We start from the raw sequence: 6,854 nt of genomic DNA on the forward strand, positions 1-6,854 counted from the left end.
CATATTGAATGGAATCTAGAGTTGAGAAGTACGATTAACTTCGTTCGAGATGAGAAATAGAACCTCTGTGGCCAAGTTTTAAGTAAGATTTCAAAGATACTTCTCACTAGCGAGACGAGTTGGCGCGTTAAGCACCAATGACCCTCCCTGATTTTTTTTTACAGGCGAATAAGAAGCCTATTGGTCGAAAAATAGATACAATGAGAATGGCTCTTTAATGTTGCTTATGTTATTCAAATTGCATGTTATTCACAAATGTGATCGCAAACCAATGCGTTGAATTCGTTGTTGTTGTTGTAGTTTATTTACGTCGCACTAGAGCTGCACAATGGGCTATTGGCGACAGTCTGGGAAACACCCCTGAGGATGATCCAAAGACATGCCATCACAATTTTGATCCTCTGCAGACGGGATGGCACCCCCTCTTCGGTAGCCCGACGACCTGCACGCGAAGTCGAGCACTTTAAGGTAGAATAGTTTAACAAGGACCAATACCGCACACCCTCGGTCCCTGCGCAGACTGATCCAAGTGATCACCCACCCGCACGCTGACCGTAACCAGTGATGCTTCGGTGATCTGCTGGGAACCGTGTCTTAACGATCAGTCCACTGCGGGACGCGTTTAATTTGTATGGGTGCAGTTTGTATCACACGTGGTTTCTAAGCTATTCGCGATCGCAACGCTTGAATTCGCCCTTTAGCGGATGGGTATTTCAGACTTTTTTTTTATTAAGTTTTCATTTAGTACTAACAAAATCATTGGTAAAGTCGAATGCCATTTTCTAAGCAGCAAATAAAAAGCGAAATTTCCCTATGAGAAAGGCAGAAAAACTTGAAAATACTGACCAGAACATTGGGAGGTCCTTTTGAAACAGAACACGTGTTATATATTAATTTTAACACGTGTAGATAGTAGATAGTTATGGGGAGGTTTGTCAATAAGTCTTAAATTTGAAAAAAAAATTTGAAAAAATAAAATATATATCTTTTTTTTTCCTTGATGGGATGAAATACTATATATTAATTTTGATCGGTACATAAATTTTTATAAAAAAAAAAAAGAAAAAAATCAAAAAAAATCGAGACATCACAAACCAACATTTGAATTGTTAAAAGTATTTTTATTTTCTTTTAATGTTTTTAATCTGTTTTGTACAATCGGCTGGTGGTTGGGTCGCGTGTAAGCAATTTTCCTTTTCTTTTTAAGTCCCTTCGCAAACGATTATTCCCTATAACAGGCAGTAAATGGCTGAAGTGGAGTGACGTAATGGATGAAGAGGAGTGACGTAATGAATGAAGAGGAGTGACGTAATGGTATGAGAGCCTATCAGCGAATGCCAGAGGGCGCTGTTTTTTCTCCCTCCTTTTTTCGAATCTTCGACGCAGAGCGCGTTAGTCACTCTTTTAACTTAAAAAGGTGAGACCTCTCGCAAACACTAAAACAATAAAACACGTCCCGATATAACTTGATCCTCTCTCTTAACTGAGGAGGAGATTTTTTCCCCTATTCTTATGCTGAAAGTGTCACATGCCCACCACAGGACCCCAAGATCAAATGTGACAACTGCTGTCACAGCCCCCCGGAAAAGGTAAAATTATAACACTGTGGTAATAAACAATTTTTATAAATTATAACACTGGGTTAGTTTTGTCAATGGATAATACTGAATACCAATTTTTAAATTATACCTGGTTTATGTTTTAATTATTACAATAACTTTTTATAAATTATAACACTTAAGCCTAAGATTGATCAACAATTTTATTTAATTATACCAACAATGTAATTAAATTATAACACACGCCACACATTTGAAGAACAATTTCTTAATAATTTTTAACTTCTATTATCAACAAACTTGCAACCGATAACTTCTGATAACGGGATCGTATACTGTTACAGATGTGTGTATTATGGTAAAATACATTTCTTTTTTTCTTCAATTCATTACGAATTAAAGTGAAGTCAACATTTCTTACTTTATTTCAATGAATAAATAAGATTTCAGAACGTGCAGAACTGCAATAGTTATAGAATATTCTTCTTCTCAATATATATTTCTGTTTCTTTATAATTAGGAAAAATACTACAAAGAATCATCCGAATTACGTGAAATAGCATCATTTGTGTTGATTATTTATAATTTTTTATAGTTTTCTTGGTAAGCATTTTTTAATTTTGAAAGAATAATTTCAACTAGAATTCAGCTATTCTGTTTTTAAGCTACATATTGAAATTCATATCATAATCTTACAATTATAAAATTTTGTTGTGTAGTATGTCATCTAAAAGTAATGAAGGAGTAATCTGTGTATATATTATTTGAGAATAAAATTTTCAGACGAAGAACATATCTTTTGGAGTTCTCCGGATTTATAAAGCAAATAAGTGTTATAATTTTTATAATTAAAAATTTACTTGTAAATAATTTTTTTTCTCTCGTTTTGATGATATCCCCCATTTGATTCTGATTCTACAGAATGATTTTTTTACGTCTGATTAAGAACTTTAAGAATAAAAAACAAAGAAACATTCTGAAAGTTTTTTATTTCAATAGGAGGAATTTTTAGAAACTTTTTTTCTTTTTTTTTTTCGTAGGAATTCTTCATTTTTACGTTTATAATTTTACGTATCGTATACGGTATCCGTATGCGATAATCCGTATACGATAGAAAGCTCTCGCTCAGTTTCAGTGCCTGCATTCTCCATGCCCTTATTAATTCTCTTACGATGGTAGGTATTTTAATACTTGCTAATATGGCACTACATGCAAAATCTAAACTCTTTAACAAAATTTATAAATTTTGTATTTTAATGCTGGTAGAAATTTTTTTCACTTTACTTTCACTTTAAACTTAAATTTAAATGCATTAAGAATTTTATGATGGTCTCTACTTCAGAGTAAATTAAACAAAATCAGCAATAGGAAGAAAAATTAATCTTAAACACTTTACTATGAAATTACAATAGTTAAACTTTATTTAAAGCTTTGGTCTTGTAATATGCTACAGGTTTAAAATTTTTTGATTTGTCAACGTTTTCGTAATTTATTCTAGAATTTAAAAAATAGCAGAAATTGAAATAAACTACCTCTAAAATAATTTCTTTTAGAATACTTTACACATTCGAAATGTTTTACCTGAAATAAAGTTCTTGTAAAATTGTTTCTATTCAAAACATTTCGAATGTTTCATTTGATATTGTAAAGAATTCAAATAAGTTTGTTTTGTTCTATAATCCGTCTGTTAAAATCTGTTTATATTTATGTATAATTTTCTGGTCAATTGTAAATTGAATGAAAACTGTTGTAAAAACGGCATATTTTTAAGTATGCATTTTTAAGTTTAAAAAGTGCTTGTTAATTTGTAACTGTTTTAACTTCAAATAATTATAAATAAATATAAATATAAATATTTATATATAAATATAAAATTATAAATAAATTTTTTATATGCAATGCTAAATCTTTTTCTTGATGTTTTTCAATTTGAATTTGTTTCAGTGAATTTTTAAACTTTCAGTAACTTTGCTGAAAAGTTTCATAAGTTTTCGAGAAACACAATTTCAACTAAGATTCGTGAGAATTAAAATTCTTGTCAGATTATAGAACTAAGCTTTGAAGTTGTAATGCATACCATCTATTGGGGACACTTTGTCCAGCTTTTAAGTTCCAAGAAATCAGAAATCCGTGTACTTCTCTAAGGAAAACGAAAAAACTTTCACGAGTCCAGTTAAGGTTTAGAGCTTAATTTATTGTTAAATTTTTTTGAAGTAAAATTGAATAACCTAGAGTTTGAAGTTACCCATATTACCAAGATAATTTTGCCTACAAGATTTCTATTCGATACATTCTTTTATTCTGTTTATATTTTCTATTGAAAATTAGTTTTTTTACAAGTTGCCGCTTGAATTGTTACTGCTGAGGGGATAAAGTAAGCCAAAAAGAACTTAGACAGGGGAGAAAAAATTTCTTTAAATTCATAGTACGTTCTCGTTAAATTGATTTTTCCAGTTATAAAATTCTGGATAAATTATAATACATGAGAATAAAGAAAAGTACGTAGATTTATTACGCAGTTTTAAAAATGACTTAGTCTCCAAATGTGCTCAATGTCATCAATGATGGAGCTTTGAAACCTCTGTCAGAGAGTAGCTTTTTTAGGAACGAACACTGTCTTGTAACATGTCTAGGACTGGGCTATAAATCGATATATCGCGACATATCGATTTAACGCCTATATCGGCAAACCGATACAGCAACTTTCATTCCAAGCGATGCATCAGAAATCTGATTTAAGCCGTCGAGTGAAGAAGACGATATAACGATATAGCGATATAGCGATACACGCAAGGACTTTCTCTTACGTTCCGATGCCAACTCGCGCTGTGGAAGACGATATTGTTTCGTTATGTTGAGACGGCCTTGACTGATGAGCGGTAGAATCAGAATCACTTTTGAGACCTTATATCGTTATATCACATGTTCGTTTTCGCACCTTCGCGATTTGAAATCGTTTCTTGTAGATTATTTTCAATGGGATTAACTTCGTGATCGCCGTCGTAACCTTGTTCTGAACGCAATCTATTATTGAAAAGAATTTATAAAGAAAAGTTTCTTCATTAATTAGGTAAGTTTTTTATTTATTTTCTGACAAAACTTTTTTTATATTTTTAAATGTGAAAATTATCGGAAATCTAATTTAAGGCACCCATAAGGAATTAAATTACAAAGTAAATAAATTTGTTAGGTTATTTTTTTACTTTCTTTTAATTTATTAAAAACCTTTCGGATAAAACTTCTAATAATTTAATGGGCTTCTATTACTGATTTTAAATTTATAAATCTTGAGTTGTTTTTATTTTTAGAAATAAAGTTAAAACAAAACTTATTTTTTGGACATAAGTCAATAAACTTTATTTGTTCAAAAGAATTTGAAAAGTTTGCGAATTTTATTCATTTCTTTTTTTTATTTTTATCAATTACTACTTCGTTTTATTAGAGAGTAAAATCATTATTTTTTTTTAATTTTCGTTTTATATTATTAGTTAATTAGCTAAATATATTACCGAATATCACAATTCTTTTGTTTTTATTTTTAAGAATTTAATTAAGAAACTTTGCCTTACTTTGTTTTTCGTTCATAATTCGGTCATTATTTAATTTAATTTAATTATTTATATGAAATAATAATAAAAATAGTGTTTAAGAAACATTTTTTTTCTAAAATTTATTTAGCTCTTTGTTTTAAGCATACAAATAATTTTTTAACGAACTTATTTTTTAAATTTTGTTCCTATGCTGTTAGGTAAATATATTGATAAATTTCACTTTTATTTATTTTTTTTATTTTTAAACTAAGAAATCTATTGTTATTTGCGTGATCATTTTTAGAAAATATAACAAAACTTGTGTTTACTTCTTCATTAAGAATTTGAGCATTACGATCGAACTTAATAATTCTGTAATTATTTACGCATAATAGTACAAGCAAATATTGATTTGTTAAAAAAAAGTTTCTTTTTTAAAAAAAAAAAAAAATATTTTTAACACTTTGTTTTAAGTGTATAATGAATTTCTTAACAAACTTTTTTTTAATTTTTTAAATTTTCTTTCAATAATTTCAGCTAGATATCTTTATAAAATTCCCTTTTTATTTTTAAACTGAGAAATCTTTCAGAGAACGAAAATTTTAAGAAATTATTACAAATCTTATGTTTACTTTTTAGTTTAAAATTCGAACATTTTTAATTTTAAACTTCGGCTTTTAGTCAATCTAACTTTTATTTTAATTAAAATATATTTTGAAATTTTAAAATCAGCTTTTGTTTAATAACAATATTTTTTTTCATTAAGGATGTTTTAGGGGTTAACTTAAATTAAGTCTGCTTATACCTTATAAACGATAAAGAAGTGCAAATATTTCATTCTGTATCTACACACATTTTTTCAATAAATATTTTAAGTAAGATTTGTACATCTTAGTCAATTTATTTAATATCTTTCTTTAGCAAAACATATATATTTTCAAATTTATAAATTGATTTAAATCAATATGCGTATGAAGTCTTGATAGAAATCTGACTTTCTGTGCCTTAAAGTAAATGAAATTCAAAAATACTATATCGCGATACATCGCTATATCGCGATGCAAAACTGACGATATATCACGATATATAATTTCTAATATCGCCCAGTCCTAAACATGTCCCTAGATGGCCCTCAGGTTTTATTGTAACTAGAACTTGTAAAGTTGTAACTGGCAACAGTTAATGAAAATAGTTTGCAAAATAAAAATCGCGGTAAATGGCATTTTATGATAGTGTTTAGTTAGAGTTGGGTTTATTAGCCGATCTCGGACACTAAGCATTTCTTTGGTCCTAGTTTAGTAAAACCCAAATCAATCTTCACAAATGTTTAAAAGTTTTAGCCAAACAATGCTTAAGTACTTTTTTCCAGAAGCATTTTGAAACAAATATCATACTTGATAATTATGGGATCTTTAACTAATTTGTTCTAAATTTCCATAGTTTTTTTTCTTCAGAGTGAAGACTTTATTTAAATATGCTATGTGTGGCTTACAAGAGCGTTTATGTAATTTTCCTCTAAATTCTGTATTTTCGGAGAAATATATTTTTTCGCAACATCACATAGCACCACGTGTCAAAAAACAGCAATATTGAGGTTATGCCAATAAAAAATCTGTATGCAGTGCCTCAGCAAGCTCAAATTGTCTTATCTCTAGATCGTACTAAGATTGTGCTATTTCAAAATAAGTATTAGTTTTGTGGGGGCGGAGTTATCGATCATACCAACCTTCATCTATCAAGAGGTACCTCGTGATTGAATTAGTTT

Source organism: Parasteatoda tepidariorum, chromosome 7, assembly GCF_982258835.1.
Source record: "Parasteatoda tepidariorum strain Cologne lab strain chromosome 7, Ptep-v5.0, whole genome shotgun sequence".
In the NCBI taxonomy this organism is placed as follows: Eukaryota; Metazoa; Arthropoda; class Arachnida; order Araneae; family Theridiidae; genus Parasteatoda; species Parasteatoda tepidariorum.